The sequence below is a fragment of the Schistocerca gregaria genome, chromosome 6 (assembly GCF_023897955.1).
Source record: "Schistocerca gregaria isolate iqSchGreg1 chromosome 6, iqSchGreg1.2, whole genome shotgun sequence".
Classification (NCBI taxonomy): domain Eukaryota; kingdom Metazoa; phylum Arthropoda; class Insecta; order Orthoptera; family Acrididae; genus Schistocerca; species Schistocerca gregaria.
Window position 1 is genome coordinate 163,788,524 of NC_064925.1, and position 27,733 is coordinate 163,816,256.

Genomic DNA, 27,733 nt, shown 5'->3' on the forward strand with positions numbered 1-27,733 from the left:
TAATACCTCAAAGTTCAAGAACAGAAGATTGAAATAGTAAAAGAATTCAAATATCTCGGAGAATGGATTAGGTGGAATGCTGGGGAAAGCAAAGCAATGGAATCCAGAAAAAATAAACTTGATTTGGCCTTCCAACTAACAAAAAATACATACAACAAAAAATCCATTTCATGGGGGTCGAAAATTACACATTACAAGACAGTGATTAAGCCAGAAGCACTGTATGCAGCAGAAACACTTAACATGAATTTCAAAGGCCAAATGGAGAAACTTGAGGTAAAGAAAAGAATAATTTGAAGAAAAATCATTGGGCCAAAATTTCAAGACAATAAGATTATATACATCAAAAATGAAACTCTCTACAAGAAAACTGAAAAACTTTCAGATTCTATGCGAAAAAGGAGAATAAATTTTTATGATCATCTTCTCAGAGTGAATTCCAACAGATTAACTAAACAAATCTTTGACATCTTCCGTAACCGAAAAACGAAGCCCAACTGGTTTAAAGAAACTGAGAAAGACCTAGTGGAATTAAAGATTTCATAAAATTCACTTATTGATCGAACTGCTAAATTAATTACTAAAGATGAAAACATAAGGTTCCAAGACAAATACACACAAAGGTCCAAACCCTTCATCTCGGAAGAAGAGAGGAGAAGAAGATCAGAAAGAATGAAGAAATACTGGGCCCTAAGAAAAGAACAACGCACAAAGAAATGATTGATCCAGCGTACCCCAAAGAGGGTGAAACGAAAGAAGAAGAAGAGAAGAAAAATAAGTTAATATTATCACAATAATGACGAAACCAAACCAGAAAATATTTACATCTAAACAGCCCAATTTGAATGTGAATCTTTAGCGGTAAAATACACTGCTTTAGGGGGGAAGAATTGAATAATAAAGTTCATAAACTTTGATTACGAAATGAGTCACGGTGAAACGGAAACGGTTCCTCGCAATTTAATGAAACAATTACAAGGTACTCGTCCACAAGAGCTTCTAGTCAATCAACAAGTAAAACCTTAAAGTCATTGTTTTCACAGCGAGTAAGTTTAGAATTTTACGGAGGGGAATACATAAAAGCATACACCAAAAACAAACAGAACAGACAAAAAAAATGGTTAAAATGTCTCTGAGCACTATGGTACTTAACATCTGAGGCATCAGTCCCCTAGACTTAGATGTACTTAAACCTAACTAACCTAAGGACATCACACAAATCCATGCACGAGGCAGAATTCCAACCTGCGACCGGAGCAGCAGCGCGGTTCCGGACTGAAGCGCCTAGAACCACTCGGTCACAAAGTCTAGCTACAGAACAGACAAACTTTGTCAATTAACAGCACAAGTGCCAATTTAATCAAGTTGTATAAAGTAAAAGAAGAATTCGCCAAGCTATAGTAAGACATATGATGTTACTAAGCTGCTCACCTACACAAATTAATGAACAAATACATGTAATGATCCACTACATCACGCACATTAAAATGGCTTACGAAAACGAATAGTAATAACTTGTGAGAGCCAGGATACGAAATCATACATGTACGGTCATGATAACGACTCCGAGTATTGCGTCCAACTTAAACTTCATTAATAGTCTTGCCACTGGCATAAGCTTGCGGATCACATAACTTAAGAGCCTATAAAAAAGGGTCAAGCAGATTTTACAAGTGAAATTGTGATAAATAACCTCCAGCAATCCAAATCCCCGATACATACCGCAACAACTGCTCTGTATGAATATTAAACAGAGTAGGAGAATATAAACACAAAGTAGGAAAGGGAAATCTACGTCCTATGCGGAAACGCCCGAGTACACACAGCGAGAACCCGAGCACTAGGTGCTTGTAACAGACATTACAACATAAAATCGCCCGACACGTAAACAGCCCAAGTACCAGGGTGGCGGAGCCCCTGCAATAGGAAACGACAGCGGCGCAGTACGTTATTGCATGTGAACTTAGAATATACACAGGTGCTACATACAAATGGCGTTAGTACAAGCCTGGCGGCTCCCCTTAAATAGAAAACGACAGCCGCCCACTACGATAATAATGACGAACATTACGCAACAGAACAACACACTAACAACACAAAATGTTACAATTAACTGTTGACGGTGGATGCATTTTTGTTAACGACCCAACTGGTTTCTAGAAAATGATGTAAAAGTTAGAAAAGATTTCATCTTTTAGTACTACCATTAGTTTTCCCAGACAGGTATCTATTATTTACGGGCGAAATGGGATCCTCGCTTGTAGACTGTGGCCAGATCATTTTAAGGTTGCGTCCTTGCATTCAAGTTTGCAAAACGTTTCGTAATGATCGGCAGTTAATCTCAGAGACGCTGTAGCAAGTTGCAAGTGAATAAATGAGAAATATTAATTGTATTCGGACATTACGTCTCCAAGCTACAATCCGTTAAGTACTTATAGGTAAAACATTAAAGCATTCCATGTATCTTCTATCTGTTAGGAGAACGCTTAAAATAAGGCCTCATGAGACTTAATTAATTTACATTTAGTTGCAAATGGCTCTAAAGCTAATACATGACACTTACATCAGCCTTGTCTATACAAAAGAAAGATTTGTTACTGATTCGCAAGGAACACATTATAGCGAGTCCTGTCAGTACAAAGGCTATCAGACAAGAGAGAGAGAGAGAGAGAGAGAGAGAGAGATACGAGAGGGAATTCTCGTCACTTACTTTCTACAATACGAAAAAAAGTAATGTTATCGATCGCAACAATCCACAGGCTGACTGCCGCTATATCTTTGAAATGATATTTATGAAGTCGTAATTAAATTTCATAAAATTAATGTACGTAAGTTAATTTGATATGAAGTTATTTGCAGTAAAAATAGATTAGTGCACATTTTTATATTTTCCGCCTCTTTTGCGACGTTGCATTTACATAAAATAACGTGGATCTGTGCATGTAATGCTTCATATAGCGGGTATGGTGCACTTTTCGTGACACTGAAATACAGAAATTAAATACATATTAATACTGGAGAGACACACAAAAACAAGCATACAAAACACAGGACGTCACATAAATTTCAATAGCGGGTAACTAGTTGTTCTTCATCCATCATTTAAATTCTTGTAGAGCCCCACGACGACTCGCAACGCGTGGTTCCAACAATTGCAGTCGAAAAACTTTTGACAACTTCAGAACCCACACATTAATGCCAGATAGCAGTAGGCGCACGCAGTCAAGAAGCTGCAAAGCAAGACACTTTAAGGAACAGGCAGAAACTTTCAGATAATACCAAAGCTGAAACTTGCCTTTAATATTTGCACCGTTTTGAGAAAATAGGATCATTCCATGCTGCGGTTAGCGCCGCAGTGATGTAAGGTGCTGCGTTGGTACAACCCAGATTACCGACTGACGGCAACGAACACGAGGCCAGGCCGCCACTGTCTCTAAAGTCAGCTGTGCAGGGCCACGGAAAACACGCCGCAGACAATGCAGCTCACCAACGGCACCGAGCGGCTCGTATCTGTTAGTTTGGTTGCTTCCCCAAACCAGCCACCACACAGACTTGAATCGGAGCCCGACCGTCAACCGGCCCGCCACCTTATGAGACGGCGTGGGCTCGTTACTAGATAGAGGTCAAAGATATGCAAACCACGGCCGCAGCTACCATTATTTAACGTGAGCGACAGAAAACTGGTGTGCCCAAGGTTCATTTTTAGCTATCTCATTTCTCACAATTTTTGTAAATGATAAACAACTAACCATTGCAACAAGAAAGATTATGTACATGATAATTGTGACATACTATTAATTGGAAACCTATGCTGTGTCTACCAAATAACTACATAAGAACCAGTGTACAGACGCACAAAAAACATGTAGAAAACATGAAATCAAATGATAAATCACAACTATCTTCCGAGATTGAAATTTCCTGGCAGATTAAAACTGTGTGCCGGACCGAGACTCGAACTCGGGACCTTTGCCTTTGGCGGACAAGTGCTCTACCAACTGAGCTACCCAAGCACAACTCACGAGCTGTCCTCACAGCTTTAATTCCGCCAGTACCTCGTCTCCTACCTTCCAAACTTCGCAGAAGCTCCCCTGCATACCATGCAGAACTAGCGCTCCTGGAAGAAAGGATATTGCGGAGACATAGCTTAGGAGACATGGCTTAGGTATGCAGGGAAGCTTCTGCGACGTTTGGAAGGTAAGAGACGAGGTATTGGCGGAATTAAAGCTGTGAGAACGGGTCGTGAATTGTGCTTGGGTAGTTCCGTTCGTAGAACACTTGCCCGCGAAAGGCAAAGGTCTCGAGTTGGAGTCTCGGTCCGGCACACAACTGTGTTGTTCTAAATAATAAAGTAGAGTAAATATATTGTCAGGTGACACTACATGTCAGAGAAAACACAATAAAATGAATATTCGTACATATTATAAAGATGTATGTATGTTGGTGTGTATGTGTCTATGTTCCCTACCTCCTCCTAAACTTTAGCCGCCCGGGGTGGCCGAGCGGTTCTAGACGCTACAGTCTGGAACCGCGCGACCGCTACGGTCGCAGGTTCGAATCCTGCTTCGGGCATGGATGTGTATGATGTCCTTAGGTTAGTCACGTTTAAGTAGTTCTAAGTTCTAGGGGACTGATGACCTCAGAAGTTAAGTCCCGTAGTGCTCAGAGCCATTTGAACCATCCTCCTAAACCACGGGACCGATTTCAACCGACTTTGGTACAAGTATCGCTTACTGTCAGGCAGAATGCTCTGTGGTAGTAAGGACCATCGTCCTTAGTTCAAGAGATGTGACGTCATAATCAATGAGGTGTGTGAAAAACTGCCGCATCATGCACGATGCTTGAACTTACTGCTTCTGTGCTAATAATTCTACGGGGCTATCCTTAATGATGGACCCGTTTTCAAAATATTGGTATTTATTCAGGGACAAATACAAAATGAACAATCTTTATACCAATGAAAAGCGGAAGTTCCGAAGTTTTTATTTCATAATGTTTGATATCAATGTAGTAAATTTAATAATTGGTAATAATTTGTAATTATGAGGTGTATTCAAGTTCTAAGGCCTCCGATTTTTTTTCTCCGGACTGGAAAGAGATAGAAACATGCGCATTGTTTTAAAATGAGGCCGCGTTCATTGTCAATACGTCCCAGAGATGGCAGCACCGTACGGCAGATGGAATTTTACCGCCAGCGGCGAGAATGAGAGCTGTTTTAAATACTTCAAATGGCGACGTTTTTCTTACTTGAACAGCGTGCAATCATTCGTTTTCTGAATTTGCGTGGTGTGAAACCAATTGAAATTCATCCACAGTTGAAGGAGGCATGTGGTGATGGAGTTACGGATGTGTCAAAAGTGCGTTCATGGGTGCGACAGTTTAATGAAGGCAGAACATCGTGTGACAACAAACCGTAACAACCTCAGGCTCGCACAAGCCGGTCTGACGACTTGATCGAGAAAGTGGAGAGAATTGTTTTGGGGGATCGACGAATGACTGTTGAACAGATCGCCTCCAGAGTTGGCATTTCTGTGGGTTCTGTGCACACAATGCTGCATGACGACCTGAAAATGCGAAAAGTGTCATCCAGGTGGGTGCCACGAATTGCTGCCCGTATGGCATGTTGCCAAGCAATGTTGACGCGCATGAATGGGACTTTCTTTTCGTCGGTTGTAACAATGGATGAGACGTGGATGCATTTTTCAATCCAGAAACAAAGCGCCAGTCAGCTCAATGGAAGCACACAGATTCACCGCCACCAAAAAAAATTCGGGTAACTGTTAGTGCTGAAAAAATGATGGTGTCCATGTTCTGGGACACAGAGGGTGTAATCCTTACCCATTGCGTTCCAAAGGGCACTACGGTAACAGGTGCATCCTACGAAAATGTTTTGAAGAACAAAGTCCTTCCTGAACTGCAACAAAAACGTTCAGGAAGGGCTGCGCATGTTTCACCAAGACAACGCACCCACACATCGAGCTAACGTTACGCAACAGTTTCTTCGTGATAACAACTTTGAAGTGATTCCTCATGCTCCCTACTCACCTGACCTGGCTCCTAGTGACTTTTGGCTTTTTCCAACAATGAAAGACACTCTCCGTGGCCGCACATTCACCAGCCGTGCTGCTATTGCCTCAGCGATCTTCCAGTGGTCAAAACAGACTCCTAAAGAAGCCTTCGCCGCTGCCATGGAATCATGGCGTCAGCGTTGTGTAAAATGTGTACGTCTGCAGGGCGATTACGTCGAGAAGTAACGCCAGTTTCATCGATTTCGGGTGAGTAGTAAATTAGAAAAAAATTCGGAGGCCTTAGAACTTGAATGCACCTTGCAATTAGTTTTTAATAATTTTTCAATAATTAGAAATTTGATGAATGTTATAAATGTCCAATTGGGCCACCGTTTGGCTGTACAGCAAACATCGACGTCGTCGCCAAACTCGTCCCATACACGCGAAAGCATATCTGCTGTTACTGAGTGCATGGCAGCAGTGATCCGGTTCCGCAGATCGTTCAGAGTGGTTGGTAGAGGAGTTATGTAAACAGTTTCTTTCACGTAACCTTATGAGTAATAGTTGCAGGGTGTGAGATCAGGAGACCTCGGTGGCCATAAGTTCAGAGCCAAGTCCTCATGGCCCCCTGCGAACGATCCAGTGCAGAGGAAGGGAGCCATGCAAAAAGCCTCGTACATCACGGTGGCAATGGGGTGGACTTCCACACCGTCGGAAAACGAAGACCTGGGAATCTTCCATAATTTGAGGGACCAGCTGTTATCCCAACATGTTCAGGTACGTGATTCCCGATGCAAAGAAAAATGGTCCATTAACCCTTGTATGGGATACGACACAGAATACGTCGATCTTCGATAAGTCTCTTTCGTGTTTCAGTGGTGAATGTGGATTTTACAATACACCCTGTAGAAATTCATTATCCTCCATCTTTGCTAGCACATAACCACAAAATGCGAGACGCTTCTCTTTGTCTTTGGGGTTTAGAGCCCGTACAGACTGTAATCGGCAGGACTTGTACAGCAGTCTCAGAACTTCCCACATAATTGGTCGGATAATCCAAGTTCTCGACTGGCTCTACTGGTAGACTTACTGGGACTGCGCACAAAATTTTCGTGAATCTGTCGGACATCATCCTCTGACAGACGAGGTTGGCCTGTGCTTTTTCCTTTGCGCACTCTCCCAGTCTGTTCAAATTGTTTAAACTAACAGCCAATGCTTTTGCGAGTTGGTGGTTGAGTACCGAATTTTGTAAGAGATGACCGCTGCACTGCAATTTGCGACTTCCTTTTCGCGAACTCAAGAACGCAGAAAACCTTGTGCTCCACAGTCGCCATTTCACTAACAACTGACAGTGAAAAGGATTGACGACTCTATTGCCGAGCGAACTCTACCGCCCACTTCTCAAACCATCACCGCGCGTCCGCCGCCGTCCGACAAAAACTTTGAAACTTGCTCTTTTCGTTGGTATAAAGCTTGTCCATTTTGGATTTGTACTTGAATACATACGAATTTCTGAAAATGGGTCCATCATTCAGAATAACCTCATTCAAATATGTTGCTAAATACACCTACAAAACTATATCGTTGATGCCACTCATAGTTCAGGAGATATGACCTAAACAGTGATAGTCGTGAAAAACTGCCGAATTATGGAATACTTTTAAATTTATTACTTCTTTGCTGTTAACTCCATTCGCAACATCTTTCGCTGACAGCAAACACATTTGCGGCTGAAAGTAGCTACACAAATATATCATTGTACGACACATAGTGCATGAAAGTGATATGGCATCGTAAACATTGAGATGCATGAAAAAATACCGCTGCATGCATGAACGTTTAATACCTTTATTCTTTACTACTAAGGCACTCTTACAACAGAGTCAGCTTAAGAAAATCCCTGACACCCGGTAGCACTTTTGACATCTTTCAACTGCGAGGTGCAAACGGATGTGGCTAACAATAACCGTCTAAAGAGCTACAGTATGTGATAAAAAGTATCCGGACACCCCGAAAACATACGTTTTTTATATTGGGCGCATTGTGCTGCCACCTACTGCCAGGTACTCAATATCAGTGACCTCAGTAGTCATTAGACATCGTGAGATGGCAGGATGGGGCCTCCGCAGAACTCACGGACTTCGAACGTGGTCAGGTCCAATGTTTCCGGTGAGATAATGAAGTGGAAACGTGAATCGACATGTACAGCACAAAAGCGCACAGGCCGACCTCGTCTGTTCACTGACAGAGACCGCCAACAGTTGAAGAGGGTCGTAATGTGTAATAGGCAGACATCTATCAAGGCCATCACACAGGAATTACAAACTGCATCAAGATCCACTGCAAGTACTATGGCAGTTAGGCGAGAGGTGTAGAAAACTTGTATTTCATGGTCGAGCGGCTGCTCATAAGCCACACATCACGCCGGTAAATGCAAAACGAAGCCTCCCTAGGAGCATAAACATTGGACGATTGAACAGTGGAAAAAGTGGTGTGGAGTGACGAATCGCGGTACGCAGTGTGACGATCCGATGGCAGTGTGTGGGTATGGCGAATGAGGGGCTAACGTCGTCTGCCAGCGTGTGTAGTACCAACAGTAAAATTTGGAGGCGGTGGTGTTACGGTGTGGTCGTGTATTTCATGGAGGAAGCTTACAATCCTTTTGTTTTGCGTATCACTATCACAGCACAAGCCTACTCTGATGTTTTAAGCACCTTCCTGCTTCCCACTGTTGAAGAGCAATTCGGGGATGGCGACTGTATCTTTCAAGACGATGTTCACAATGCACGGTCTGTGGCGGAGAGGTTACACGACAGTAACATCCCTGTAATAGACTAGCCTGCACATAGACCTGACCTGAATCCTATAGAACACCTTTGGGATGTTTTGGAACGCCGGCTTCGTGGCAGGCCCTACCGACCGACATCGATACCTCTCCTCAGAGCAGCACTCCATGAACAATGGGGCTACGATTCCGCAAGAAACTTTCCAGCGCCTGATTGAACATATGCCTGCGAGAGTGGTAGCTGTCATCAAGGCTAAGGTTGGACCAACACCATATTGAATTCTAGCATTACCTATGGAGGGAGCCACGAACGTGTAAATCATTTTCCGCCAGGTGTCCAGATACTTTGATCACAAAATGTGTGAAGAGGTGTTGTCATAGAGACGTTTGTAAAATCAAGTTGTAAACATGCGGAGCAGCTGCGCCCAACTACCTGGACATGTAACTAGAAATATCGCTTAGAATCAAGTTTTGAATCATATACACATACATAGAATTTGTATTTTGCATGCTACGTTCTTTCATTTGGATACTGTAGGCGCTCTTTATATATTTTACATTATGCATATTTCTTTTTACGACTTTTTCATAATTTAAAAGGTGTTTTCAAGAATACATGGTAAGGTATTTTTTCCCAATTACGCTACAAATACAGTTCATTTTCAGTTTTTATTTCTAATAGAAAGTTGACAAAATGATTATCCGAGCAATGTTGGGTTTTCAGCCGGTAGTTAAAAATTTCTTTAAACCTCTGCTGATGCCTAATATGAAATTGGTTGTAAGCGAAATAAACATTCGGTTGCAACAGACAGATAATAGTTATTACCACGTACAAGACGAACAATACTAGCTTTATATTGTTTTTCTGATCCAATTCTAGGTCACTCCACACCAAATAGTGAGTAGATTGCGAAAGGTGTCCAGATACTCATCTACAGCTACCATAACCCTTGAATATACTCCTAACGTTTCCCTGTTCACCACAGGAGTAGGTCAAATGCAGGGGATGCCAAACCGAAGCAATAGGGTGAATGTCAAGATTTCTTCATGACCTGACACACTGTCCTGAGCAAAGCCAGTTTTCTTAGTCCTGTCGTCTCCTCACGTATTGTCTTATCTGTTTTGTCCGGAAGACGTGTGTAATACAAGTTATTCCTTCTGCGTTTACGATATAGAGTACGAGCATATTTATGATTTCAGTTGTTTGTTATACGACCAACATGGTATCTACATCTATAGGGTTTTTTGAAATTTCCGTTAGAAACTTCTAGGACTTGTACAGGGGATTGAGTAGAGAAAATCTTAAATGGAACCCATGTCCGGAAGCGCACTGTTTCCGTGCTACAGCCGTTTGAAAACATGTTTAAGATGTAAGTAGGCAACAAGATAGCCATGATGAGCGGTGCTTACGTCTGTTCGGCTGATGTCATTTGACGTCTGTCCCACTTCTATGACCTGATTCGAGCCCCATTCACATGTCTATGAGTGTTAGAGCAACATGGTTGACTACATGTTAACACAATACACCGACATGATCATTCTCTATGGCGGAGCTCATGGTAAGGGAAGAGCTGCTCGTCACCTTTATCAAGATCGTTATGCACGACGTCCGACTCCGTCTCATGCACTCTTCGCCACAATTGCCCAACGGCTTCGAAAAAGGAGTAACTTCATCGTCAGCAGACCTGACTGTGGTGCACCAAGGAGACAGCGCGCGCCCGAATTGGGAGTATTTGTGAACATTGATAAAATTTTCTTCTTGTTTCTTTGGTTATTAAAGAGTGTAATTGTAAAACAAGTGATGCACTGGGTTACGCCCAATAAATTACTTATAAAAATGGCCGAGTAACCACGATGTTTTCAAATGATTGAAGCACTGAAACGATACGTTTCCGAACGAAGGGTGCTCACTCCCCTCTACCAGTCTTAGAGAAGTTTGTAACGGAATTTCCGAACACCCTGTATACTGTCTTGTTTTCTATCAGTGTCAGCTTACTTGCTAAATGCGCAACTGAACATTTGGAATTCACTATGTTACTCATTGACTGTGCTGCGTAAACAATATTATTCTTTTCGAAAACATGCTTCTTACTGTTTCATCGACTCGTAGTATTTAGTTAGCGAACACAGTACTGCCTTTGTTACGAAACGAGGTTTCATGTTGCCAAGATATCAAAGCCTAACCAGGAAATTTTAGTGCTTTTACAAAGCTGTCTCTTAGCACCTTCATCTCTACAGCCATACGCCCAAACCATTGTACGGTATGTGACGAACTATGTTTCAGTGGTAAGTGCAATTATTATCAGTTTTCAGAAGAAACCAGAGATTACATTTCACTCTTCTTGTTCATGTCTGCAGCTTATATGTACCATCTAAACAGACTTGCATCCACCGAAGGTGCCTTTGACACAATACACTGTCAGCAATAAAAATAATTTTTGATTGACCTCCTTGTGAGCGCATTACTTATGACTATTGGTTGTTTGTTACTATTCACTCCCCTGTACGTTTTCACTGTGCACAAACAACATGTTGTGGATGCGAAATCTGCGTTCCCAGACACCACCGAATGCTGACGTGGCTTGGGACCCCTCCATGGAGCGTTTGTGTTTACATGAAGTTTGCCTTTCGCTGAGGTTCTTGGAAGAACTGTGTTATTGGAAGAGAAAGGAAAATCGTTTAATCAGTGAAGATTACTGAGAAAATGTTTCAGTAGAGAACGAGAAGAAAATTTGATTTCGAAAAGTACAGCATGCGTCCAGCTTAGTTTTCCTTTCTGAGTTGGTTTTCAAAGAAAATGAAATTGAATGAGAAGGAATTGGGTTCATACAGACAATATTAAGAAATTATCAGTTCCTGTCTCTGAAGGAAGAGAAAAAAACAACCTTCTTACGTTACAAATAATTATAGGCATGAATTATGGATCTAAAAACACATTTTATATTACGAGCATACAGGTTTACGAGCGAATTTACAGTTCTTCCTGCACAGTCCCAAGTGATAAAGTAAGAAATAATAGAAAGATATTGGGAATTTATAGGGCACATGGGCTGCTGGAATGGAATGCTGACACCATTTGAGAAAACCAAAATTTATTTTCACCACGTTAATTAGAACAGAGCACTGGTAACAACACAATGATTAATTAACACTTTCAAATTGCGGATCTACAGCCATTATTGAATTATATAAAAGCAATGACATTAACTCATAAATATTTAAAAGAAAAACAGTCTTGTGACTCCAACTTTAATAAATTACTTTACACAAGTGTAACTAACACAACTGCAGATCTGAGCTCACTACTTGTGAAATTAAGGAAATTACCAGGCCTTGTGACTATGAAAAACAACAATTTGTAAAAGCTATTAAGTTTCAAAACTACTCAAATAGCAAGATCGCATAAATAATTATGGAAACATTTGGCCACATGATGTTATGGTAGCCTGAAAGATCTCCATAGTAATCAGCACATTCTCGACTTTTGGCGTTTACATAGGCCACGAGTCCGAATTCCGTGCTCGCGAGCTTAAGTGACAACAAGAACACACAAACAGATTATTAATTCACAGTTAAGTAGAATACTAAAACCAGCAGCCAAGCACTCGTTAGCGCCAAATGTAGGATGAGATGTTAAACCTCAGTTACTGTTAAAGCATTAGTTCATTAAACAATTTCCAATGACGTGAAATTACACTTCATAAATTTGCAAACCCAATAGCTCGACGTGATGATAATCAGACAGTCCGCACGCAACCGTAAGTACCAAAGCACCGTTTGAGGGCGCCAAATTGTTACTAATATAGTTGCCAGCAAAAAAGAAGTTTGCAATACCAATTTAAATTAGCGGCTGAAGTTCTTCACGGGGAATAAACTTTGATTCATAACGTAGACCATTTAACTTATTAACGACAATAATAAATAAGAATCGTCGAATATCGGCCATACTCGTAATTCAGGATAAATGTAACGGAACCAGGGCTCAACGCAGTTACATGGTCTCGCAATATCGAGTATCCCGGATCCACGTCCAAGTGGTTTAAGGAATGACTAGCGAAAATCAAAGTGGGTACAGGGGGCAATCACACCCAAAAGTTCCACCACAAAATGGCGCACTATTTAAAGACAGTCCAGCAGCTCGTCCTTAACACGCGCGCCAGGGTAAACTCCCGCGCTCTCCTCAGGATTCGAGATAAACACGACTCTTGAACAGAGCATATGTTGAAACTTCCTGGCAGATTAAAACTGTGTGCCCGGCCGAGACTCGAACTCGGGACCTTTGCCTTTCGCGGGCACTTGCCCGCGAAAGGCAAAGGTCCCGAGTTCGAGTCTCGGTCGGGCACACAGTTTTAATCTGCCAGGAAGTTTCATATCAGCGCACACTCCGCTGCAGAGTGAAAATCTCAATCTAGAGCCTATGTTGACCGGTGATAGCTTCCGCACTCCAGTTCTGCTCACCGCCAGACCCCAGCCCCGGAATGTCAAAACCGTGCGTCCTCGCAGTACACCAAGAGCAGAGTGACAACACACGATGCTCCGTGCGCTGTCTTCCCTCTGTCACTGCAGCCGGCCGAGTCTCCGTCACTGTCCCCGCGGCCGTCTTAGATAGAGGGCGCTAACCAACCAGGATGCGGCAAACCGTGGAACTTCGACAGGGAAACTACTCTGCCAAGAGCATCGCAGTAAGTCACGGCTCAGATACGTGACACTGTTTACAATGTTAGTGGGTATACATGATTAGACAATTGTATGTTTGGCACCCTTAATGGAATTGTAATAGACGGTTTTCTCGTATCTTTTATTTGCGCCTACGGAACATGTAATAATCACTATCGTACACGATAAATTTATAAGTCTACGTGGCATGTGAGACACGCCTGCAACGTAGAAGCAATATATATTACAACATCCTGGCAATAATAGTCAGCAGAAAATGTGTACGCAGGCATGTAAATGCATTGTGGAATCTTTGTCTTACAACCTAGTCAAGAGACTCAGGTAGAATAGGGCAAACAAAGTATTCGTGAAAATAAAGTGGCAATAGCACTTACCTTAAAGACTGATTTATTAAAACTGAAAGAGAATGATATGGAACATCAACATCATGGTAATGGTAATAAATAAAGACACAGACATAGACACACCTAAGCAATGAGAAACTTGAAGACAGCAAGAAACTAATCAATGGGAAATGGAAGATATCACTGACAGGGAAATACGAGTGGCGGTACTAGATATGGGAGTGCTCGCAAAAGGGATTCAAGATAGAAGAACAAATGAGATATCTGGAGAATTCTCGTCAGACTAGTGTAAACTAAGAAGGGGCTAAATCGAGTATGTTGAAATGAAGAAATACCCTCTGGGTAATTCCATCAGAAAGAATACCAAGCGACAAGTGGAAAAAAGTGGCATGAAATGCCATTACTAGACACAGAAAAATTCAACGAGAGCGTCGCACAAAGAAAAGGGAAGAAAATGACAAAGGTCACTGACACACGCATCGTATGCAGAAAGAAACATGCGGCTGAGAACAGAAATGAAAAATGCACCATAGCGCAGCGTGCATAAAAGCGTCAGATGTCTAACTCTAGAGACTTGCAAATATACTCCTCCTGGGCAGAGAGATCACCTGACGCACAGAGTGAAATCTAAAACGTGATTGTAAAACAAAACAGTGAACGTAGTGTATCAAACATAAGACATTGCCACAGTATACGTAAATAATCTCTCAGATTAAGTAAAAAAATCACTACTGGAAAATATTCTGTATGTGAGGTTATTTACCTACGTATTTTACTATACGTCTTTGACGAATAATGTCAAAAGTTTAGAAAAGTATCCCATTGTTGTCAGTACTTGCAGTAGCAGGACAGGTGTAAGAATAAGAGAAGAAATTCCGTTGTCTGAAACAGAGTGCTTGAAATTTGGTCATAGAATACCTAGACACCTTATTTGATACACAGATAAGGAAGATAAGTGTCCCTAAGAGTCCTCTTATAGAACGCTTTAAGCCACAATTAGTACATACGTTATGGAAGAATGATTTCAACTGCGTAGTGGATGTACCGAGCAGTAACTTAGCCAAATTTCAACATTTCTGCCGAAAGAACGTCGCTAACTGAAAATCTTGACTTTCTTGGCATATGAACATCAACAACTGCATTAGGTATCGCATTATATACAAGATGTGATCAAAAAGTAACGGAATTTTTTTATTTCCTTGGCTTTATACTTCTAAGTTTCAAATCTATCTATTTCTTGTTGCTATTAATGTTCCTGATATATGTTTGCATTTTCAGCTGTTCTGAATGTTTCATTTATTGTTGACAGTGGAAAACGTCATACGTGTTTTCGAGTTATCGGAGAACTTTCACTTTCGAAAAAGATGGATCAAAGAATCGACATTAAATTATGCTTGAAGAATTCAATAAAGTGCAACACCGCGTTCGAAACGTTTACTGTGGCTTTTGGCGCATCTGCTCTGAGTAAGACAAGAGTTTACGAATGGTACAAAAGTTTCAAAGAGGATCGAAAAGACGTTGAAGACGACGGGCTAACACATCAATTACTGACGACAATGTGGAAGAAGTAAAGAAAATCGTTCTGGAAAATCGTGGAATCAACATCAAACAGATTGCTCAGGATGTCAGCATATCCTATGGCTCAAGCCAAGCAATTTTTTCGGATGTTTTGGGCATGAAACGTTCGTTGAATTTCGAGCAAAAACAGCATCACGTAGACATCGCTCACGAAATTCTAAATGAAGTCGACAACAATCCAGCACTTCTAAAGAAAGTTATAACAGGTGACGAAATATGGGTATATGGATATAACATCAAAATCACTCTCGCAACTTTTGCCCATGCTGCTTGCAGACGTACACACTACACATACATGGTGTGATCAAAAAGTAATGGAAATTTTTGTTTTACTTAAAGAATATTTATTTATCGAACATCAAGTTTATTCCCTTCAATGTAATCTCCTTCAGATATGGTACACATGTACCAGCGCCTTTTCCAATTCTGAAAGCACTCCTATACTCACTTTTCGTCGCCGGTGTTCAGCTCCTTCAGTGATTCTGTTATAGCTTATCAGAGGCTGTAAAATGACATCCTTCCATCGTCCTCTTCAGTCTCGGCAGTAGACAGAAGTCGCAGTGGCCATTTTTTTTAAATTCCCAGGATCACGAAGAAGCATTCAGGTGTGAACGAGAGCATTATCGCGAAGTGATTTCCACGAGTGGTTTAGCCACAAGTCTGGTCCCTTTTTTCGGATTGCTTCACGCAAGCGGTAGTATTGCTCACTGACCATGCAATCATAACGCAGGAACTCATGATCCCACTGCAATCGAAGAAAACAGTGAGAAGAACCTTAACATGCTACCGATTTTTTTCGGTCTTGGTTCTTCAGGCAATTACCATTGGGACTACTACGCCTTGGTTTCGACGCTATATCCATATACCTATGTTTCGCAAACTGTCAAAACATTCCTTAGAAGTTCTGGATCATTGTCGACTTCATTTAGAATTTCCTGGGCGATGTCTACGCGACGTCGATTTTGGTCAAAATTCAACACACGTTTCATGCCCAAACCATCCGAAAATATTGCTTCGCATAAGCCAGAGGATATGCTGACATCCTCAGCAATCTGCTTGATGGTGATTCGATGATCTGGTAGGGATAGATTTGTATGGTCAACTTCCAAGAGCTAAAGGGGGATTTCAGTATATTTTCGTCACTGAAGATTTGTTTTCTAAATATGAGAAATTTTATCCTTTAAAGAAAGCAACTAGTAATAAAATAGCTACTACATTTGTGAAGGACTACTTCATTAAAGTGCGTACACCAAAAGCAATTTTATCTGACAATGGGAGTCAATTTACTTCAAAATTTTGGAAGGAATTTGTAGAAGAACATAACATCAGACATGTCCTAATATCATCCTATTAACCTAACTGCAACCGAAGTGAACGATACATGAGGGAAATTGGTAGATTATGTAGAACTTACTATTAGAAAGAACACACAAATTGGTTATGTTATATTAATGAATTTGAAGACATTATGGGTAGCCTACAACATACCACCACAGGATACTCTCCTTATGAGACAATGTTTAGATTGCAATATGAGATTTAAGACAGGTAATGTTTAAGTATGAACAGCTGGAATTTTGTTGAATTGAACTATTTTATTCAAAACAAAAGGAAAAGAGCTCTGATAATGAGTGGTTACTGAAAACCATGTTGTGTGTAGTAGTATATCATTTTATTAAGTATAGGCAGAAGATATTACAAGCATCAACACATATGGATAAACTCATGTAAGCGCGAGAATACATTGAGAATGGGTGATTAGAAATAATTATATTGCCTGTAACAGTATATCATTATATTAAGTCTAGATAGATCAGATTAATCAAAATGACTATAACATGCATCATATCAAGTGAAAGTGGTGTGAAGCAACTTACAAGAAACAATAATTGTTAGTCTTTCAGACATTTAGTTCCATGGAAGAATTAAATCAGTTTTCAACTGTTGAAATAGATCAAGACATAATGACTGTACGATTTGCAGGATCAAAAGTCCTTACTTATTTATAAGTCAGACTTAGACTTCAGAGTGCCTGAATTGACATGAACATTTCAGGTTAGGAAACCGCAAGGATGTATAAAAGGATTTGCCAACAACAACTGTCAAAGGCATCATGTTCTCATAGCTTAGATGTAGTCATTCCAAATTTTCACCCTTCTTCAATGGTAACTGCGAGTCAACATGGTCACATTAACTGTAGAATTCAATTTACATTGGTAAATTGAGTATTAGTAGGTTACTTCCAGAACACATACTGCTCAAAAACTAGTTGACAGATTTCTCATTGATAAGCGCCACATTTGACATAATGCAGGATCATCAGATCTGACAGATAGGAAAAGTAGGCATAGGTAAGGTAAATTCCAAAACAGGTTAAAGCAATGGGTAAAGTACCACTGGTTACATATGAGTGGGTCAAAATTAAGAGTAAAATGGTTAGTTCAGTCATTCTAAAGGAGTGATAAATATATATTTCCTCATCATTTATATAATAATGAATCAACTAGACTTCAGTTGAAAGCAGATATCTGTAAAAACCATAAATATACCATGAGTACAATTCCTCAGTCTTTAGTTTTTCTTTTGCTACTCATTACATGTGAATTGTTTGTGGTCATCAGATTATTTTCAATAAGATAATGGAGAAATTAAACCAGTTTTATTTAAGAATCAGACTATAAGCTATTATTTGTCTATGGAAATCGCAAGTTACAGTGGTTAGAAACCTGATTGATTTACAGACAGACACACACACACACACACACACACACACACACATATATATATATATATATATATATATATATATATATATATATATTAAAAAGCAATGACTTGCTGTAACATACAGCAATATTGAACAGTACCAAACTCAAACATTTTGTATCACATGAAGTTGATAGCTGAGCTGTTTTTTTTTTTTTTCAGAATTGTGTAGACATTGTGACAAAGAACACCTTGTATCTATACTAATGAGATAACATGACATATATAGATACCAGACATGTAGCAAACATCATCCCTATCTTATAATACTAAGATGGAAAAAAAACAATATAATAAGACTACCAATGGCTGATCATAATCGTCGCTGAAGCGGTAGAAATGCGGTAGAAATAACATGAAATTAAAACTGTGTGAATCTCAAATCCTGGGAGTCAGAAATACTTCTGTCCTAATAACCATCTCCAACATAAAATTCCATTTTCTTCATGTTCCACAGATGAAACCATTCAAGTAATACAAACATAATAAATTTTTTTCTGAGAAATGTTCCTTTGCCAATTACACAGTAGATCTAGATCATGTTAAGAAGAAGATCATGACATAGAGTATTTTCATACTTGATAGTAAATCAATGTCTATCCAGTGACTTTCACATAATAGGTATACTAACATGTCAAACCAAATAAGGTCACATATATAAGACTACAAACAGTCTAACCTAATTGAATCACATCCCAAATGTAAAGTGATGGAATTTCACGATAACTGCACAGATATCTTCAGTAAATTTCACACCAACTCTAAACATTTTCTCAGCTTTTCACAAAATTATCAGCACAATGAGAATACAACATTATCAACACAACGAGACTAACATATCCAAAATGCAAATTAACACATTGTAACTTAGAAGAAAGATTAAGGAAAGGCAAACCTACGTTTCTAGCATTTGTAGATGTAGAGAATGCCTTTGACAATGTTGACTGGAATACACTCTTTCAAATTCTGAAGGTGACAGTGGTAAAATACAGGGAGCGAAAGGCTATTTAGAATTTGTAGAGAAATCAGATGGCAGTTATAAGAGTCGAGGAGCATGAAAGGGACGCAGTGGTTGGGAAGGGAGTAAGACGTGTTGTAGCCTTTACCCGATGTCATTCAATCTGTATATCGAGCAAACAGAAAAGGAAACAAAAGAAAAATTTGGAGTAGGTATTAAAATCCAGGGAGAAGAAATAAAAACTTCGAGAGTCGCCAATGACATTGTAATTCTGTCAGTGACAGCTAAGGACTTGGAAGAGCAGTTGAACAGAATGGACAGTGTCTTGAAAGGAGGATATTAGATGAGCCTGAACAAAAGCAAAACGAGGATAATGGAATGTAGTCGAATTAAGTCGGGCGATGCTGAGGGAATTAGATTAGGAAATGAGACACTTGAAGTAGTAAAGGCGTTTTGCTATTTGGGGAGCAAAATAATTGATGATGGTCGAAGTAGAGAAGATATAAAATGTAGACTGGCAATGGCAAGGAAAGCGTTTCTGAAGAAGAGAAATTTCTTAACATCGAATATAGATTTAAGAGTCAGGAAGTCATTTCTGAAAGTATTCGTATGGAGTGTAGCCATATATGGAAGTGAAATATGAACGATAAATAGTTTGGACAAGAAGAGAATAGAAGCTTTCGAAATGTGGTGCTACAGAAGAATGCTGAAGATTAGGTGGGTAGATCACATAACTAATGAGGAGGTATTGAATAGAATTGGGGAGAAGAGGAGTTTGTGGCACAATCTGACTAGAAGAAGGGACCAGTTGGTAGGACATGTTCTGAGGCATCAAGGGATCACAAATTTAGCATTGGAGGGCAGTGTGGATGGTAAAATTCGTAGAGGGAGACCAAGAGATGAAAACACTAAGCAGATTCACAAGGATGTAGGTTGCAGTAGGTACTGGGAGATGAAAATACTTGCACAGGATAGGTTAGCATGGAGAGCTGCATCAAACCTGTCTCAGGACTGAAGACCACAACAACAACATTGTAACTGCACAAATATCATAAGTAAATATGAGACCAACTCTCCTCAAAATTCATACACAAGTTGCATTGTCACATTTTCTCACTATCTGTATTCATTCAAACAACATAATCATTGACTTACTAACTATTGGAAGACATGGATAGTGGAAGTAGGGTCAGTTTGGATAGAAAAGTAAGAGCGGGTGTGATTTAAAAAGGAAAGGGTTGCACCAGCTCAGAGCCTTGTGTTTGCCATTCCCAAATTGCAAAAAGAGTTTGCAGACTCCAGAGGAAAACTATTCTTGTGATCTTATTTGAGTGGTGAAGGCTGTTTGTCTAATTTCAGCTGTGTAACATTCCTCAGTACAAATAATCTTTGGGACTTTGAATATACCAGTCTGTAAGCATTTGGGAGTGAGATTTCAACAATTTCCAAAGGTCCTATATAAATATCAAAACATTATCTCTTTAGTGCTTTAGTTTTGGTGTAACTTTTTGTCAAAACTAGATCCCCAACATTGAATACTGTTTTTTTTTTGTTTGTCATGTCATTTCTTTCTTTTTTCATAATGATCTTTCATAGTTCTTCTGTCTCCTCTCTTTCAGCTGCTGGTATACGTTTACAAGCTGGAAACACTGTAAGTTTTTTTATTAGGTAAGGTGGTTTTTGGTCAAATATTGTCTCATAAGGAGAGTATCCTGTGGTGGTATGTTGTAGACTACCCATTATGTCTTCAAATTCATTAATATAACATAACCAATTTGTGTGTTCTTTCTAATAGTAAGTTCTACATAATCTACCAATTTCCCTCATGTACCATTCACTTGGGTTGCAGTTAGGTTAATAGGATGATATTAAGACATGTCTGATGTTATGTTCTTCAACAAATTCCTTCAAAAATTTTGAAGTAAATTGACTCCCATTTTCAGATAAAATTGCTTTTGGTGTACCCACTTTAATGAAGTAGTCCTTCACAAATGTAGTAGCTATTTTATTACTAGTTGCTTTCTTTAATGGATAAAATCTCTCATATTTAGAAAACAAATCTTCAGTGACGAAAATATACTGAAATCCACCTTTAGCTCTTGGAAGTTGACCATACAAATCTATCCCTACCAGATCCAACTGTTTATGTGGTACCACATTTTGTAGAAGTCTCTTGTTGGTTTTGTTACTAACTTCTCTTCTTTGACATCTATCACAGCAGGCAAGTAAGATCATAACTTCCTAGACATATAATGAAAAATACACTCTTGTATCTTTTGAATACATTTCAATGCACTACAGTGTCCGCAGCTTTCATGTGTGTACTTTATCAAAGTATTTATGTGAGACTCTGGTCAGCAGACTTTCCAAGCATCACTATCTGTGCTGTGTCTATAAAATAGAATACCTTCGAAGACCTGGTAGTACATTTGTATTTTCTCATGACCGTTCTTCGATAGATAACTTTTTACAAGCTTCCAGTGATCATCACTATTTTGATATCGTCTAATTGATTACAGATTTTCCTAATTTTTTGAATGCCCATCCAATTATCAAAAGTTTCATTTCAGTTATCATGTAATTTCTCTCATGTTTCTGTAAATTTCTACTTGCAAATGCTATAGAATGATATTTCAATTTCTCTGTTAGTTTCTTTCTCTTGGGATAAATGTACCCCCAGTCCATAATCACAACAGTCTGTCCTCAAACAAAATGGTAAAGATAAATCAGGTCTATAAAGGATTTCATTTCCTACCAAAAACTTCTTAATTTTATCAAAAGCTTATAGGTATTCATCAGACCAATCCCACACTGCATTTTTGCTTAACAGGTTGTTCAAACATGGTGCATTAAATGTCTGTGTTTTCACATATTTTCGATAGAAGTTTACTGATCCAAAATAAGACTTTAAAACTTTTTTATTTCTAGGTTTTGGAAATTCTATGATGGCCTCTATCTTTTCTCCATCAGGCAAAATCCATTTTTCACTTATGCAATGGCCAAGAAATTTTATTTGTTTCATTGCAAATTTACATTTGTTCTTATTTCAAAGTCATACCCCTGTCTCATTTTCTCTATAATTTCCTTTAAAATTTGAATATTTTCCTCCAAGGTTTTACTTGATATCAAAATGTCATCCACATAAATAATTAACTTTTCTAAGAGATCTTTACCGAAAACAGAGTCCAATCCCCTAACAGGTTCCACCACAGATACATTTCATCTGAATGGCACAACACAATATTGGAAACATTTCCCATTAAACAAAAATACAGTGTATTTTCTAGAATCTCTTTCTAATTCAATTTGAGAAATCCAGAAGTCGAGTCAAGGCTAGTCATATATTTTACATTTTCAAACTTACTTAGTAGTTCATCCATACTTTCATGGTGGTCAATTTCTCTCTCCAAATATTGATTGAGGTGTCTAGAGTCAAGCACTAAATGAATAGCCCCATCTTGTATCGAAACTACCACTAATGGGTTATTGTAAGAACTACAACTTCTTTCTATTATTTTCCACCTTTCCATTTTCTGAAGTTCTCTTTCTACCTCCTTTCATTTACAGATACAGATAGCATCCAGTTTTATGAAAAATGGGTTATGAGCTTTCAGTTTTAGTCTACATCGATATCCTTTTACTCTCCCAGGTTTTATATCGAATATGTCATTATAATCGAACAAAAAATTTCAAGCTTTCTCCTGTTATCTGCATTAAGGCTTCCAGTTTCATATACCTTTTTAGCTACTAGTTTACTTTAATAATCAGCACTACCCTCATCTATACCAAATTCTTCCTCTTTCTCGCAATAACCATCATTGTTAGTTTCATGCAACCCTCTAATCAGACTGCTTAGACCATGGTCTTCCATTACAATTTTAGTTTCCCCATGAATCCCATTATCTGGTTCAATAGATGTTATTTTCATATCACCCCAGATAAAATGTTCTTTAGCCTTAACAATGCAGTTCATACCTAATATCAAATTTTCATTCAAGTCTTCAATTACTAAGAATTACCAAGCATCGTTGTATAAGTTGTACATCATTAATTTTAAATTCAACCAAGACTTGTCTGGTAATCAACTTAGTGCTTTTTTCAGTTGCCACTTTTATCCTTACCCCTGTTACTGGATATTCTGTGAAATTTTTATTATTTTTGATCCTGTCTCTTAGCTTTTTTGTTATTCCTGTAATTGGGTTGCCTGTATCCAGAAGACAGTTTCCTATCCAATCATTAATCTGTACTGCAATATATGGACTTTCAAGTTCTTTACCCATTTCATTGACCTAATTTTCAAATAACAAATCCTCTTGTACACCCTGAAAATTCACCCCTTTATCACAATCACTACCTTTTACTACAGATTCTACACATTTACTAATTATATTACCACCAGGTGACTGTTCCATATTATCAGTGCCAATTTTATCATCTGAGCACACACTTTTACTAATTTTGCTTACTATCTTACACCACACTGACATTTGCTACAATAGTCATTGACTACACTTAATACTCTATCATTAATTAGATCTTTTTTCCATTTTCACAATCACATTCAAACACCACATCACTAACATCAACTGGCTACATTAATTTATCAGGCACTGCTCTACTTGTTTTTAACTCATTACTTGAACACACACCAGAATTTCCAGAATCATTCAGCATCAGATCATCAACTTTAACTTCTACATATACAATCTAATATAATTCTGTAAGTAACATATCATCATCAACGCCATTATCGTCATCATCTGAGACATTCTCATCAAAAACATTATCACCACACTTAATATTATTTTCAACACCAAACTCATTTCTCTCTTCACACGCTTCTGCAACACCTCAACACTGTGACTACTCTGTTCTACCACATTCTCACTTTTCTGTCTATTGTCTACTGGAATTTCATCTGGAATTACAATGTGTTTTCTCATTTCCATTGCAAAGCACATGCACAACAGCTTCCACACATACAGCATCAGTACCAGCTTTTTCACTCATTTAACAGTCACTCAACATTCTCACTAAACCATCCTCATTAGATCTGTTCTCATCACTATGAGTAACTATTACTGCATTACCATTGTAAAAGAAATTTGTCGAAGTGTTTTCTTCTAATATAAACTCAGAGTTTCTTTTACCTTTTAGTTCATCTTTATTTTCATACATAAAATTTTCCCAAAATTCCCTATTGAACTTCATTCTATTCACTTCAGGTTACACAAATATTTGGTATGTCCTATTTTTTCTGCCCCTTCCCCTTCTGAAATTACTACAATATGCCTGATTGTAATCCCCATGTCTATTTGTCCCATTTGGCCAGGCTCCAAAAGAGGCAGGTCTTAGTTTACTGGACCACTTCTTCTGCTTTCAAAATTGTTACTATTGTTTCCCTGATTTTGCCTCCAATGCCTACTTCTTGGTTCAAAATTCCTGTTCTCTGGTCTCTGCCTATCATTCCTCTCCCCATTTTTTTCTGTCGTCATTTCTGAATCTACTGTTAAAATGATCATTGAAAGCTCTGTTATTTAAATTCCCGCTTTCATCAGGTCTGTCATTATATCTGTCATCTATCTCCCATGCTAGGTCCAATTCATCTATATCTCTAAGAAATTGTTCAGTTGTATCATCAGGTCCATATACAAGACTCCATTGTACCCTGTGTGGCAATCTAAGTTTTAATTTATCTGTGTGGAGAATGTCGTCCAGTGGTTGATCAAGATGCACCAAAGTTCGTAATTGTTCTTCACAAACGATTTTCATGCGTTCACTACCCGGTTTGAAATAGGGTCCATTCAAAAATTCTGATTTAATTCTGGCTTGTTAAGTTTCTGCCCAGCATTTGTTCATGAAAGCTCGTTCTATTTCGTTAAACATTTCGGGTTTGATTTCTTGGTTTGCCCATGACAAAGCCTCACCAACAAAGAACTCTCAAAAAATTTAATTTTTAACTATCGCTCACTTTATTTTGGAACATGTCTTTAATCGGGCACACGAAATCAACTGTATGAATATTTCCCTCTCCTGAAAATGTTTTTATGTTGACATTGTTCCACAATGAATTGTAACTACAAAACGATTTTGTAGCAACAGAATCTTCGGAACTTTTTTGAAGTTCGAGATTTGGACTAAAGTAGTACCTATTTCTTTTTTTAATTCTGCGCAATTCTTATTCGCAATTTTGGTGAAATTTTGTATACTTTTGTCTGTTTCTGTGAATTTCTTTACGAAATTTTTGTTGAGTATTTTTAATTGTAGCACTCCTGTAGTAACAAAGTTTTTGAAATTTTCCACGGAATCTAACCTGTCTTCGAAGTCTTGGTGTTCATGTTTCAAGGTGACAATTTCCCCTTCAATAGTCGACAAATTTAGGGTATTTTCGTCTACTTTTTCCCAGCGCTTTTATAAACTCTCTTTTGTCTCGCGAATTTTTGATCAATATGATTCTATGCTCGCCAACTGACCGTTTTTGTTCATCCATCGATCGTTTTTGTTCTTCCATAAGGTGAACTAACCTATCCAAGGCTGATATATTAGATTCAAATCCACGAAAGGGTAATATACACTACTGTGGTCACTATCCACTTTGATTCCATTGTCCCGATTAGCTACATTATTATCAGTAATATCTACGCTACTTTGCATGTTTACATTAACCTCGCTGTTATGGCCAACTTCCCTGTTGTTGTTAACCTCCCTATTATCCTCCATAATGACTAATGCAGACGAAAAACAATTTCCAAAAGTAAAAATTGAAATAAATTTTGTACTCATAGTTAGTTTTTCCACGTTGCGTTTTACATGAGCATCATTAAGTTCTTCTTTGAAGTGTTGTTCATTTTCTTCGTTGTCCAGTTAAAAAAAGGAATTCCTGCAATATTTCAACAAACAAGTTAACTCTGAAAAAAAAAAGATTAGTTTACAGATTTACACTGCATCCAAGCTCCATACACCACATAAAACGTAACTATTCTTAGGTTAAACATTTAGATTGGGATTTGGGTATACATACTTTCTGCGGATCTGTCGCAGATGAAGGCCTAAGTTTTCTTTATCTGTAAAATTTTAATTTCGGAAAATTTTAAATTTTAAATCAATTCTGTGTTTTTGTTGTTGTGGTCTTCAGTCCTGAGACTGGTTTGATGCACCTCTCCATTCTACTCTATCCTCTGCAAGCTTCTTCATCTACCAGTACCTACTGCAGCCTACATCCTTCTGAATCTGCTTAGTGTATTCATGATTTTTACCCTCCACGCTGCCCTCCGATACTAAATTGGTGATCCCTCAATGTCTCAGAACATGTCCTACCAACCGATCCCTTCTTCTAGTCACATTGTGCCACAAGCTCCTCTTCCCCTGAATTCCGTTCAATACCTCCTCATTAGTTATTTGGTCTACCCATCTAATCTTCAGCATTCTTCTGTAGCACCACATTTCGAAAGCTTCTATTCTCTTCTTGTCTAAAGTATTTATCGTCCATGTTTCACTACCATACATGGCTACACTCCATACAAATACTTTCAGAAACGACTTCCTGACACTTAAATCTACATTCGCTGTTAACAAATTTTTCTTCTTCTGAAACGCTTTCCTTGCCATTGCCAGTCTACTTTTTATATCCTATCTATTTCGACCATCATCAGTTATTTTGCTCCCCAAATAGCAAAATTCCTTTACTACTTTAATTGTCTCATTTCCTAATGTAATTCCCTTGGCATCATCCGACTTAATTCGGCTACATTCCATTATCCTAGTTTTGCTTTTGTTGATCTTCATCTTATATCCTCCTTTCAAGATTCTGTCCATTCCTTTCAACTGCTCTTCCAAGTCCTTTGCTGTCTCTGACAGAATTACAATGTCATCGCCGAACCTCAAAGTTTTTATTTTTTCTCCATGGATTTTAATTCCTACTCCGAACTTTTCTTTTGATTCCTTAATTGCTTGCTCAATATACAGATTGAATAACATCGAGGATAGCCAACAACCCTGTCTCATTACCTTCCCTTTCATGTCCCTCGACTCTTATAACTGCCATCTGCTTTGTGTACAAATTGTATATAGCCTTTCGCTCCCTGTATTTTACCCCTGCCACCTTCAGAATTTGAAAGAGAGTATTCCAATGAACATTGTCAAAAGCTTTCTCAAAGTCTACAAATGCTAGAAACGTACGTTTGCCTTTCCTTAATCTTTCTTCTAAGATAAGTCGTAGGGTCAGTATTGCCTCACGTGTTCCAACATTTCTACGGAATCCAAACTGATCTTCCTTAAGGTCGGCTTCTATCAGTTTTTCCATTCGTCTGTAAAGAATTCGCGTTAGTATTTTGCAGCTGTGACTTATTAAACTGATAGTTCGGTAATTTTCACATCTGTCAACACCTGCTTTCTTTGGAATTGTAATTATTATATTCTTCTTAAAGTCTGAGGGTATTTCGCCTGTCTCACACATCTTGTTCACCAAATGGTAGAGTTTTGTCAGACCTGGCTCTCCCAAGACTGTCAATAGTTCTAATGTAATATTGTCTACTCCGGGATGCTTGTTTCGACTCAGGTGTTTCAGTGCTCTGTCAAACTCTTCACGCAGTATTGTATCTCCCATTTCATCTTCATC